The 13863-nt window shown below is 47.0% G+C and overlaps 1 protein-coding gene across 4 annotated transcripts in view; it reads left to right on the top strand.

The window, feature by feature from the left end:
* Nav1 (neuron navigator 1) overlaps window positions 1–13863 on the top strand; it is a 240692-nt gene that overhangs the window by 147299 nt on the left and 79530 nt on the right. The gene's annotated exons all lie outside the window — the stretch shown is intronic.

Genomic DNA, 13863 nt, shown 5'->3' with positions numbered 1-13863 from the left:
GGATACCTGCTTCCCACATTGCCATGTCTGAATCCCTGCCCCAATCTGTTGTACCTTCCTTTCCTGCTCTTTGCCCTTCAGGGACCCTCTCCTGCTGTAGTGGACAGTGTTGGAGACAACCAGAGCTGAGACAGCCATCTAGGAAGTAAGAAAAAAGGAGGAAGCACCAACTGCTGGAGGTTTAATAGGTCTGGCTGAGCTGCATTGGTTCTAGAAGTTTTTCTGAGGAATCTCTTAGTCAACTCCTACTCCATTCCTCCTCTTGGTTTATTGGACCCCACCCACCCACCCAAAGGGCCCACACAAGAAGCAGCAGTACCCTTCTCTACCCTTCAGGGGTGTGACCAACTTCCCCAGGAAAAATCTCAGGCCTTGAAAGCATGGAAAGTAGCTTCTTGGAGAAGACTGCAAGTGAGCTCTAGGCCATCATCTGCTCCCTGCCCGCAGCCCCAGCTCTGAGTGTAGGCTTGGCAGGATATGGCCGTGTGCTGGGGCTGTCCAGCTGATGAGGCTGTTCCAGAGCAAAACAACTGACGCATGAATGGGTTGTTTATTGCCTGATAAATCCCAGGGGCAGCCCAACCTCAGGCTTAGATCCGCCAGTCTAGAGCTGGGACCAGAGAGAAGCCATCCACACACAATCCCTGAGCAGCTGCTGGGTCAGGGGCCTGTTCTAGGCAGGAAGGAGAGCAAGGTGTGGGAGGGCCTGCTCCACTCAGCCTCTGCCCCAGGGAGCATCTCTGAGGAGGTGCCTGGTCCCTGTCCTCTAAGGGCTCACAGCTGGGTAGGGGCTCACAAGGCCTGACAGCTGTTTCCTTTTATGCTGTGTTAACCATGGAGCTGGCCTTAGGGAGCTCCAGACCATCAGGACCCCTGCCCTCAGGGAGCCTCCAGTTAGATATCAGTCCTCTGAGCGCTTCCTTCCTCACAACTCCCCCAATGTCCATGGAGGGCCCCAACCAGCAAGTTAGTTAACTCCCCAGGCTTTAATTTGTCTTCCTGCTAATTGCACCAAATACTAGAACAGTCTCCAAGCCATTGAGAGGTTTAAGAGGGGTTAGAAATGCCTAGAATAATTCCTGATTCATTGTCACTGCTCACTTAGTGTTGGTGCTAGAATCTTAGACCATGGGAAAACATGGCCCTTGCTTTCTGGGAAGGCTTTGTTTGACCAGAGCACCACTCATCCCAAATCAGCAACAGGAAAAGATCTAGCTGGGCACTTACAGCACACTCTTATAATCCAAACTGCTGAAGGTTGAGATCCAAGGATCTGTGGTTCAAAGCCAGTCAGGACAGACAGGTCTATGGGGTTCTTTATTTCCAATTAACCACCAAAAAAAGCTGGAAGGGCTCAAGTGGTAGAACACCAGCTTTGAGAGAATAAGTTAAGGAGATAACCTTGGCCCTGAGTTCAAACTCTAGTACCAACATACACACACATAGATGACATCCAGTAAGGTGACCCTGGGACATAGATGATGGGTATTGGATGTTGGATGCCACTAGGAAAACAGAAATATGCCTTTACTCACTTTCCGTTTCCTTTCTTTATCTTCCTCCCTTTAAGTATCATGTCTGCCCCTAAATCAGTATAAAAACAAACCTTCTGGGCATGGGTAGTTCTCACACTTGTAATTCTAGCTACTCAAGAGGTTGAGATCTGAGGATCCTGGTTCAAAGCCAGCCTGAGCAGAAAAGCCCTTGAGACTCATCTCCAGTTAACCAGCAAAAAGCCAGAATGGAGGTGTGGCTCAAATGATAGAGCTCTAATCTTGAGCAAAATAGCCAAGCAAGAGTGAGATGCGCTGAGTTCAGACCCCAATATCAGCACACACAAACACACAAAATAAAACAAAGCCAGGTTCCCAAGGTTGACATAAGCCAAAACTTGCCTCCCCTCCACACATACCCTCTGGGAGCCCAGGGAAGCCTGTGGGGACAGCAGGTAAATGGATGGTACAATATCCAGCATCAGTGCTAGTTTACAAGATAATTTCATACATATTTTTATGGTCAGTCTTCAATTAGCAATACCTCTTAGCCTTCTTTTTAAGTTTTTGTTCTGTCATTAATTTTCTGCCAGGACTATAAATGCTGTCATCTTTCAATGTGGCTTAGAAGTCTGTAGTTGGAGAGAATGGATTTATAATGTGTAGTAATTTTTTATGTAAACAGTTGTTCCTCAATTATATGTTTCCATGCCTCCATGTTTCTTTTTTTCTTTTTGTTGTTACTTTTAAAATTAGTAATAGGGCATCTTAACCCAGGCACTGAGCACTAGTGGCTCACACCTGTAACCCTAGCTACTCAGGAGGCGAGACCTGGAGGATCACAGTTTGAAGCCAGCACGAGCAAAATGTATGCAAGGTTCTATCTCCAATTAACCAGCAAAAAGCTGGGCTAGAGGCATGACTCAAGGGGTAGAGTGCCAGCAGAGCAAGCACCAGGTCCTGAGTTCAAGCCCTGGTACTAGGTTCTACACCCACAGTAGAACATCTTAGATTCTAGCAAACCTGAGTGGTCCTGGCTCAGCTTCCTCATGGTCCTGTCGGTCTGTCTGTCTCTCTCTCACATACACAGAGTGGAATTCAGCCAGATTTTTGTTCATTTAGAAAATGTTCTAAGAAAATTGTTTTTCCTGTTCATAATATGGGCTGGGTTATTCCCTGCAGATGCAGCCTCTGTGCCTTCATCCCACCCATGTGGTCACATTCCCATCCACCCAGCCGCTAGGGCTGGCTGCCAGTCACGTGTGCCCCTTCCCGTGGCTCCCAGCGCCGGGCCACCAGAGCAGTGAGGCTGATGGCTGGGCTTCTGCCTCTCCTTGGGTGACACAGTTGGCTGGCACGAGTCAGCCATGAAGGATGACAGTGGCTGAAATTGCTTAGCATTCTGGGTTACCTGCTGGGATCATGGTTGGTGGGGGAGGGGGGGCAGGCAGGGTCACAGCCAGTGTTTGGCTTCAAGTCAGCTCTCCCTCCCCCCTCCATGCCAGGCTGCTGCTTCCTGTATGCCACTCAGCAAAATGAAGAAGCAGCTACTTCAAGCAAATTAGTAAACTAGAATATCCTAGGAGGAAGTGATTTCGATGCTGCCACCCAAATAACCACACACATTTAAAAATGAATTTTAAAGAAGCATGGCAAGGGCTGGGATGTAGCTCCATGTTCGCAAAGCGCTTGCCTAGCAAGTGCAACGTCCTGGGTTCAATCCCCAGTACCAAAAAAGAAAAGACAAAATAATACAGTTAAAAAAACAAAACAAACAAATAAAAAGCATGGCAAGGGCTGGCTCAGCGGCCCAAGTGGTAGAGCGCTTGCCTCGCATACATGAGGCCTTGGGTTCGACTCCTCAGCACCACATAAGCAGAAAAAGCCGAAAGTGGTGCTGTGGCTCAAGTGGTAGAGTGCTAGCCTTGAGCAGAAGAGCTGAGGGACAGTGCCCAGGCCCAGAGTTCAAGCTCCATGACTGACAAAAAACAACAACAACAACAAAAAAAAAAAAGAAAACATGACAAAGCATACCATGGTTCTAGGCTATTACCATTTTAGGCTAACCATTCTACAGTAATGCTTGTATATTCAGGTAGTCGGGCACCCCCTCCCCACCATCTATCCATCCATCATCCATCTATCCACCTATCCTGAGCTGCTTCATCATCCAAACTAAGACCCCATACTCACTAATCAATGGCTTCCTTTCCTTCCCCCAGCCCCTGGAAACCACCTCTGCTGACTCTAGGTTACTCCTATAAGTAGAATTATACAATATTTATCTTTTAGAAAATGTTGTTGGCAGTAATAGGGTTTGAACTCATGGAGTCCTTCTTCTTAGGCAGACTACTGTTAGCCACACCCCCAGCCATTTTTGCTTTAGTTTGTTTTTCTGACCAGTCTCTCAGTTCTCTGGTCCAGTTTTAGACTATAATCCTCCAACTTCCACCTTGAATGTAGTTGGGATTATAGGCATGCACCACCATACCTTTGTATTTGAGTCTTTGTGACTGGTTTCTTTTACTCCACATAGTATCAAAGTTAATCCATATTGCAGGGTGTGTCAGAATGTCTTCCTTTATTAAAGCCGAATAATATTCCAATGTATATATAGATCAAATTTTGTTGTCTACTCATCCACTGATGGCTTGTATCTACCTTTTGGCTATTGTAATAAATGGTGCTCAGAACACTGAACTACAGCTATCTGTTCAAACTGCTGCTTTTGGGTATATACATGTGAGTAGAATTGTTACACATTCCATGTGTAACTTTTTAGGGAGCCACTTTTTTATTTTCCGTAGAGACTATACCTTTTCCAGTTTTGATTTCTCTGTGTCCTTGCTGTTTACTACTAATAATAGCAATAACAGTCAACCTGATTTTTAGCCATTTCTACCACGATAACAAAATACCTTAAACAATCAACTAAAGAAGAGAAAAGGTTTATTCTGAATCACAGTTTTGGTATTTTCAGCCGATGCTTGGTTGTTGCATGGGCCTATGGCAAGGTAGTAAATAATAGAGGGAGAGCACATGGAAATGCTCACCTGGGAGGTGAAAGAGAGAGCAGAGGAGAGCAAAGTCCCACATTCCCCTTCAAGGGCATGCCTCCACTGGCCTACGACCTCCTCTAGGCCTTACCTACTAAAGGCTCCACCCCTCCCAGTAGCTCCTCAGGCAGAGGTCCAAGCCCCTAACCCATGGCCTTTGGGGAACATTGATGATCAGATTATTTTCCGTGGTGTTTCAGTTCTTAGATGCAGTGTGCCATGATCTACTAAGATATCACATATCCTCCAACTCAATTATCCTTTTTTTTTTTTCCCCTATTGGGAGCATCCAAAATCTTCTTGTGGCTATAGAGGCTGGGGATGGTGCTCATGTGAGCCAGGGCTTGCCTTGCCAGCACATGGTCTTAGTTCTAACCCCAGTACCATCAAAACAAAAAGACAATTAGCTCTTGTCAACTGCAGGACATTAGAAGTTATTTCTTCTCTCCCCGTACACTCCTGTATCTAATAACCGTCCTTTCTCGTCCCTCCCTGCCTACACCGTCTCAGGCTCTGGAGACCACAGTTCTACTTTACTTTTTTCGGGGTGGGATCAGTGCTAGAGCATGAACTCAGGACCTCACACTCTCACTGGGCTTTTTCCGCTCAAAACTGGCACTCTACCACTTAAGCCACATTTTCACCTCCAACTTTTTGCCAGTTGGAGATGAGAGTCTTACAGACTTTCCTGCCTGAACTGGCTTTGAACTGTGGTCCTCAGCCCTTCATCTCCTGAGGAGCTAGGATTACTGGTGTGACCCATCAGGACTTGGCTTTTTTCTATAAATTTTAAATTTTCTGGGGCTTTCAAAACAAAAACAAAGATTCCAGGCCTTATCTCAGACCTATAATGCAAAATCTCTGCCTCTCAGTAAGCTTTTGGACTGGTCTGTCTTCCTGTCTAGGATAAAATCCTTCCTTTACTATCCTAATCTTTCAACCTTGGCTTGCATAGGCATGGTGACAGAAAGCTAATTCCACTCCACACAGAATGAAGCTCAAGTTTCTGAATATCTGGTTGAATCCTGCTTTGCTGTAAGCTTGCCTATTAATTCAAAGATTGTCATCTGGGAAAAATAGAATAAGTATAATTCGTTATCTAAATACAGCAATATGTTCTTAATGATTGCTCAGATATTCTCTAGGAGTTGTCCTCTCAAGAAAAGAAAAAGAAAGCTCCTGGCTTATTTCAGCAATGTGTAAAATGCCCTGATTTTCCAGACCCGCTATCCTGGTCACCTCTTCTGGAAGTGCTCAGGTTTTCAGCGATCCTCTTAAAAGCTGGCACCTACAGGGATCACCCGCTTGACACGAGAAGCTGCCTTGCCAAGGAAATATTCAAATCGTGACAGTGCAGACAACATTGAGTTGGCTGTTGATTGTCCTAGATGACAGCTTGGGACATTTTTATCACTTGAAAAGAGAAAAGGAATTTTTTTTTTCTAAAAATAGGAAGGTCTGGAATTTAATCTAAGTAAGAAGATAAGTCTCTCAGCCATCTGTCCTCCCCATCCCTGGCATCCAGGGTCCAGTAGAGGCCAGGAGCCCATGCAGAGGTGGACGCAGGCGCTGGCAGTAGGCTGATGTGGGTCTACCCCTTAGTGTCTGCATTTCTGCCCATTGTCAGGGGTGGTCTGGATTGCAGCTTTGTGGCAGTAATGGATGCCGCTGAGAGGCCAAGCCAGCCATCGTCCGACTCAAGGGGGCGCTGTTCACAGTGTGCAGCCCTGGCAGAATGACTGCCCAGAGACCTCTGTCTTAAGGCTTTAGCGCCTTAGCCAGCAGGCCGCATCTTCGGGGAGCTCTGTGGGCGTGTGCATCGTGGCCGGGCACGGCGGGGATTTCTTGGCGATGGTCTGCAGTGCCCTGGGTGTCTCAGGTGGTTCCCTGTGCGCTGTGTGTGGCGGGATGTTGCAGGCCTCTCGTTCCCTCCTGGCTCTCCTCTCTCCTCTCCCCATCCTGTCCTCTTGAACTGTGCTTGGGGGCTAGGGAACAGATGGGATTCGTTTCCTCCTTGGCTCTGAAGTGTCCTGATGTTGAAAAATGTCAAATAAAATAAACCATAGGCCCCTGGCTTCTCCCAGGCTGGCTCTTAGCTCCCAAAGGCAGTGAGCTCGAGTCTTAAAGAGATACATCCAAACTTGTGATGCAGCCTCTTGCCTCCGAAGCCCCCTCCCAAGAAAGATTCCCTCATCCTTGTGCTCCAGCATGCCCAGTATCCAACTCCCAACCCCACAATGCCCCGCCAGCCACTCCTGGTGACAAGAATTCAGAGAACCTTTGGAGGTCAAGTGGGCAGAGGAGGGTTGTTCACCCACTTCTTTGCCTTTGCCTTTTTCTTCCTGGCAGGTCTTTAGGGATCCACCTACTGGGCAGCTGGACCAAGTCTAGCTTTTGCCCCTGAACACAAAGAGGGTCGCAAATCATGGTAGAGCACTGTGCTCAGAAGCAAAGTTCAAAAAGAAATTTACTTTTTGCCCTTAAAAGACTTCAGCTCTAAAAGTGCAGTGGGTGTTTACTGGGTCTCCAGTAAAAGAAGGTATGTGTGGCTAAAACATTTTACCACATTGGAGATGAGATCTAATAGTGTGCTGACGTCCAGACTAATACCCGTGGACCTGCTGATGCTCTGTGGGGCGGGGGAAGGAGCTCAGGGCTGACACTGTGAGCTGGAGTTCAGTCCTCGCATCTCTCTAGATGCTGTGTGGCACTGAGCAAGTCTCTCAACCTCTCTCAAGTCTATTCATTCATTTATAAAAGCCTATTTGTTCATTTATAACTGATTTATAAAGTTATTTTTACTTTACTGTAATCCTAGCTACTCAGGAGGCTGGGATTTGAGGACTGAAGTTTGAAGCGAGCCTGGGCAGGAAGTCTGGAAGACTCTTATCTCCAATTAACCACCAAAACAAAAAGCCAGAAGTAGCTCAAGTAGTAGAGTGCTAGCTTTGAGTGAAAAAGCTAAGGGACAACAGCCAGGCTGAGTTTAGTACCAGCATGCGCGCACGCGCACACACACACACACACACACACACACACACACACACACACACACACACACACACACACACACACACACACACACACACACACACACACACACACACACACACACACACACACGCAGGGCTGTTGATTGGCAATATATGACTCTGCTCTCAACTATTCATTTAGTTAAGAATGTCTATCTTACTGAAGGATTGCTAGAGGATCAAAATAAAGGTTTTTTTTCTTGTTTTGTTATTTGTTTTGTTCTGTTTTTGACACAGGTTCCCATCAGGTGGTTCAAGGGGGTCTCAAACTAGCCTAGGTTGGCCTTGAACTCTCAAGCCTCCTGCTTCCACCTCCCGAGTGCTAGGATCACAGCTGTGAGCCCCAAGGCCTGGTGAAAATAAGTTCCTTAAACCAAATAACTGCTGAATTTGGGTCTTAACATCTGTTATAAAGAATGCTCTTGTTTTGGAGATAAGACACAGATTTTTCCTTCCCCGGGCTGGCTTTGAACTGTGATCCTCAGATCTCACTGTCTCCTGAGTAGTTAAGATTACAGGCATGAGACACTGGCGCCTGACCTTGTTTTGCTTTTTACCACTATCTTGATATTCTTTTAGCCCTGCAGTATACAAATAATTAGGTAGACTTTTGAGGACAGGGTTATGAATACAGACCTCAGGCTGGTAGAGCAGCAGTGTGGTTACTGTAAAGCCTCACAGCTAGACTTCTTGGTCTCGAATTGGAGCTCTTCCTCTTCCTAGCTACCTGAGGTTGGATGAGTTCTTCACTTCCTCATCTGAGTCTTCAGCTGAAAACTGTGGTAAGCACTGCTGCTAATTTGTAAGGTTGATATGAGGATTAAATGGGTTACTGTGTCTGGTCATCATGGGAGGATGACAAACCACCTTCTTTGCCAGACAAGATGGTTTCCTCCTCACCATGCTTTTTACTTGACCATGCAGTGTTCTCATGGAGCAAATGGTGCTCGTCCGTGGCATGGGGCCTGCATTGTAAGTACAGCATGGGTCTATATAAGTGGCTATGCTACTTGTACACAGGAACACACGACTGGCCATGACTTCTTTCCTGTCCTGATCCAGCTAATTGAGCTGACTATTCTGTACTTGAACTTATGTTTCTTAGGTGTGGAGAGTAGCCTGGGCTAGTAAGAGTACACAGGTGATTTATGAAGAAAAGAGGCTTATTTCTTACAGTCCTGGGAGTTAGAAGTCCAGAATTGAGGAGACAAGTCTGCTGGAGACCTTCTTGTTTTACAGTGTCATGGTGGAAAATGGAGGAGCAGGAGAGCCTGCATGAGAGAATGGCTCTAACTCATCCTTGTGTCAGAAACTCTCCACCCCCATGATAACTAACCATCAATCCATTTGTGAGGGCAGAGACTTTGTAACATAATTGCTTTTTAAAAGTCCAATGTCTGCCTATAGTCCTAGCTCTTAAGGAGGCTGAGATCTAGACGATCACGGTTTGAGGCTAGTCCAGACCAAAAAAATCTGTGAGACTCTTATCTCCAAAACAAGACCCTTTTTTTGCTTTTTGTTTTTGTTTGTTTGTTTGTTTGTTTGTTTGTTTGGTCATGGGGCTTGAACTCTGGGCTTGGGCACTTTCCCTCAGCTCTTCAGCTCAAGGCGAGTGCTCTACTGCTTGAGCCATAGCACCACTTCCGGTTTTCTAATGGTTTATTGGAGATGAGAGTTTCACAGACTTTCCTGCCTGGCTCACTTTGATCCTTAGATCTCAGCTTCCTGAGTAGTTAGGATGACAGGTATGAGCCACCGGCACCCAGCAAGACCATTTTTTATAATAGATGTTAAGACCCAAATCCAGCCATTATTTAATTTAAGGAACTTTATTTTAGCCAGGCCTGTTCTGTGATCCTAGCACTCGGGAGGTAAAGGCAGGAGGCCTGAGAGTTCAAGACCAATCTGGACTAAATAGCAGACTTCATTTGCAGAATAACAAGCAAAATCCCAGGCTGGAGGTGTATAGACCTACTAGAGAGTAGAAATCTAGTAGTAGAAAACTAGTAGAGAAGGGCTGGGAAGTTGGCTCAGTGGTAGAGCGCTTGCCTTGCATGCCTGAGGCCCTGGGTTCGATTCCTCAGCACCACATAAGCAAAAAGATAAAAGCCGGAAGTGGCGCTGTGGCTCAAGTGGTAGAGTGCTAGCCTTGAGCTGGAGAGCTGAGGGACAGCACCCAGGCCCAGAGTTCAGGCCCCACAACCGGACTCCCTTCCCCCCGCAAAAAAAAAAGAAAAGAAAAATGAAAACTAGTAGAGAGCTAACTAAGCTAATGGAACAAGTGCCAGGCCCTGAGTTCAAACCCTCAGATTAAAAAAAAAAAAAAAAAAAATCAAGCCGGGCGCTGGTGGCTCACGCCTGTAATCCTAGCTACTCAGGAGGCTGAGATCTGAGGATCGCGGTTCAAAGCCAGCCCGGGCAGGAGAGACCGTGAGACTCCTATTTCAAATAAACCACCAGAAAACCGGAAGTGGCGCTGTAGCTCAAGTGGTAGAGCACTCGCCTTGAGCTGAAGAGCTGAAGGACAGCGCCCAGGCCCAGAGTTCAAGCCCCACGACCGACAAAAAAAAAAAAAAAAAAAAAAAAATCAACACTGTTATATTGGGGAATAAATTTCCAGTGACCCCATTTTTAAGGGACACATTGAAACCATAGCAACTGGGGTCCCCCAGAAGCAGACCTCAAGACATGGGTCTGAGTGTTTGTGGCTTGAGGGGGAGCTCAGAAAGCTGGTGAGGGGGAGGGGAGGGAGGGAGGGAGGGAATGGAGGAGGAAGGCATGAGCAGGTTGCTGCTATGGGCACCTGAGTGGGGCTTGGGGATTTCTGAGAGATAAGGGGGAACAAACCTCACAGTGCAGAAAACCTTGAGCATTTATCTTCCAATTTCTGTTCATCATTAGCTGAAAGCTGCTGGGTCAGCCCATTGAGGCTGAGTGATCACAACCCCACATAAAGAAGAAAGGTGGGGAGCGAGGTAGGGAGTCAGATCTCTGGGGCTGTGACAGGATGGAAGGGGTAACTTCTCAGAACACCCCTTAATTCTTCAAACTCAATAGTATACACTCCTCTGCAGTCTGCAGAGTTAATGTATGCCTCACGCTCAATTAGTTGAAACCTGGAGTAAGCCAGATATTCCAGAGGGGCTGATGGAGGTACTCGTTGCCATAGCAACATGGTCCCTCCTCTGGGTGTCCTAGTAACCTACATGCTAGAATTCTCACTGAACTTGGTGGCTTGCAGTTCAGTTGACAACCAGGGTGGATAGGGATTGAGGAAGCTGTGGAGATGGGCTTGGCTTTTCCTCACCAGTCCTACCTGTCTATTTGACATCTTCAATTGTTGGCCTCCTCTGTTTTACAACCTCTAGGTTGTGTGATAAGCCAATTAGGCTTAGGCAGTACCTGGAAATTCCATGCAGGTTGGTGTTACCAGAAGAGCACAGTATGGAAGTGGCATAGGTTGGCTTAGAAATCCTCTCCAAGGCCTCAGGAAGGCTATGTATTCTAAATGGGAAGCAAAGTATGAGACTAAGGTGGTTGCTCTTAGGTAACAGAATATACTGTGTATAAAACACTTGGCATATAGTAGATGCTCAGCAAATAATCCCCTGCCTTCTCTTCGTTGACTTCTAGAAATCTATAGTTACAAAGGCCATCTGTGGAATTAGAATTTTCCTGCCTAGGCGGTAGAGCCTGGTTGCCCACTCAGCTTTGCCAAAGCCCCTCCCTCCAGGGATCCAGGGAGCCTTCCCTAATCCATCCCATTGGATATGACTGCTGTCTGTCTCTGGGTTGTCCTGGAACTTGTGGGGCATAATTTGTACTGCAGTAACCGGTGATTTTATGATTCTGTAACAATTGTAAAGCACATATGGTTTACAAAAAAGCAACATGACATTATCTCATTTAATCTTAACAACAACATGAATTAGATATTCTCTCCTATCCCCATCCAACCCCCCCACCCCACCCCCCTATGTACAAGCAAGGAAATTGGAATTCAGCTCAGCTGGGTTGTAGAATTACTGAACTTGAGAGGGGCTACATCAGAACAGAACCCCAAACCTCTGATTCTCATGCCTGGGCTCGTTCTGGCATACTGCTGCCTTGCTGTGTATACCCATATCCCCCAAGCCTGGCAGCATGTTGAGCAGAGATCACACACCTTCCACTGGACCAGGAGCTTGACGAGGACAGATGACCTGTTTTCTCCTCTCTGCTTAGTTTCTTGGGCCATGCCGTTTAGCCATGGAATCCCTGTTTGAGACCCTCTGTTGGAATGCCCCTAAGTGACCTTCCCATCTTCCTTGCCTTGGGGAGCCACAGACTGGCCACAGTTAGGAGCCCTGGGCCAACAGCAGAAAGAAAGACGTAAGCCTCTATGAATACAAGTCCTTGTTTGATTGCAGCTCAAGGGCTGGGCCAGCCCAGGATGTTCCTAAGGGACCAGCTCTGGCCTCTATGTGATCAGATGTCTCTCGACAGGCAGCAAAAGACCATTCACTAACACTTAAGAAAGGCCAGTGGGCTAAGCAGAGAACTTAGCCACTGAGCTTGTAGGAGGCTGCCCCAAAGAGGCTGCAGACAGAATTGTTCTTGCCTGTCTATTGGGATTACAATGCAGGCAGCTGCAAAAGTTTGGATTTGAAGGCAGGCAGGTAGGCAGGCATCAGACCCAGAGAGACCCAAAGCATATGGCTTATCTACCTCAAAGATAGAATCACAATCACTGCATTCACAGGACAGGGTCACAGAGGCTGACTTGGGGGCTTGTGCTATAGGGAGAGCCAAGACCGAGGCATGGGATGAGAGCAGACACAGAGACCCATCCAAGCACATGCTTAAGGTGGCTGGATACAAAAAGGCTGTGTGTGTGTGTGTGTGTGTGTGTGTGTGTGTGTGTGTGTGTGTGTGTGGGATGAGAGCAGACACAGAGACCCATCCAAGCACATGCTTAAGGTGGCTGGATACAAAAAGGCTGTGTGTGTGTGTGTGTGTGTGTGTGTGTGTGTGTGTGTGTGTGTGTGTGTGTGTGTGTGTGTGTGTGTGTGTGTGTGTGTGTGTGTGTGTGTGTGTGTGTGTGTGTGTGTGTGTGTGTGTGTGTGTGTGTGTGTGTGTGTACAAGATCAGATGAGAGTGTGTGCCCTTGATGTGTAAAGGGTGTACAGCAACCAGACAGGAACACTGCCAGAGAGTTGGAGGGACTTCCAGGAAGGGGTGTGCTCAGCCTGGGCCCTGACTCAGAGAAGGATCAGGAGTCTCCCCAGCTCACCCTGCACCTCCCTTGGCCAGTTTCTACTCAAATCTTGTGCTCTGTCCCTTCCCTCTTGGGAAGTTTTGTCAGCCTGGAGACAGACAAGTCACAAAAGTCTTCACCCTCTCTTCCCAACTGCTTGTCCTCTTTGCGACCCTTCCCTAGACCTTCTTGTTCTTGTCTACCTCTCCGGCTTCTTCCTCTTCTTCTGCTCTGGCTTCTGTCCCAGCCACTGAATCTTGATGACAAGGAGTGACACTATCTACACATGTGGCCATGTGGGCAGACCTGAGTGGTGAGACTTGTAGCAGCAGGAGTCCCAGGACTGCTGACATTCTGCCAGTGTTACTCGAAGGTGAGGAACACAGCTAATCTGGCTGACACTGCCCTTTTCCAAGCCACAACAAACTTGGGAAGCAGGGTTCCAGAGGACAGCCAACTGCTCCAGGGCTGAGCTCAAGTGAACTTCCCCAGTCATCCCCCCATTTCCTGGATTTGGTCTGGGCAGAGAGCTCCCATTCAAGGTCCTAGCAGAGGGATCCCAGTGAAGCCCAGGAGGCAGCAGTTACTAGTCTCCATGTCTCCACTGGTTACCCTGCTCAGTTTCATGTTCTTGGGAGGTAGAATGGCAGAGTATAAAGTACATACTCGATAGGGCCTGGCTGACCTGGATTTAATTTTTCATTTGCTACTCACTGTCTATACACTTTGGCTGTTACCTAGCTTTTCTGCGCTTCAGTTTCATTGAAAGTCTCTAACATCTACCTTGTGACACTTGTTCTTACACTTAGTGTACCATATATGCCAGGTACTGCACATTCATCAGGAGAAAAAAAAAACATGCACTGTCGTTACACTCAGTATAAGCAGTAAATGAAAAATAAGCAAACAATGATATAAAAAATATTATAGTTTAGTTAATGCTGTGTGTCATAATGAAAAACCAAGCCTGGTAAGGGGCAAAGAATGATGGCTGGGAGCTATTTGAGATAGGGCGGTCAGGAAGGATTTCTTTGAAGATGAAGCTG

The sequence above is a fragment of the Dipodomys merriami genome, unplaced genomic scaffold (assembly GCF_024711535.1).
Source record: "Dipodomys merriami isolate MVZ:Mamm:240054 unplaced genomic scaffold, mDipMer1.0.p SCAF_31, whole genome shotgun sequence".
In the NCBI taxonomy this organism is placed as follows: domain Eukaryota; kingdom Metazoa; phylum Chordata; class Mammalia; order Rodentia; family Heteromyidae; genus Dipodomys; species Dipodomys merriami.
Note: the sequence above shows the minus strand (reverse complement) of the source record. Positions and strands in the feature narration are given on the sequence as shown.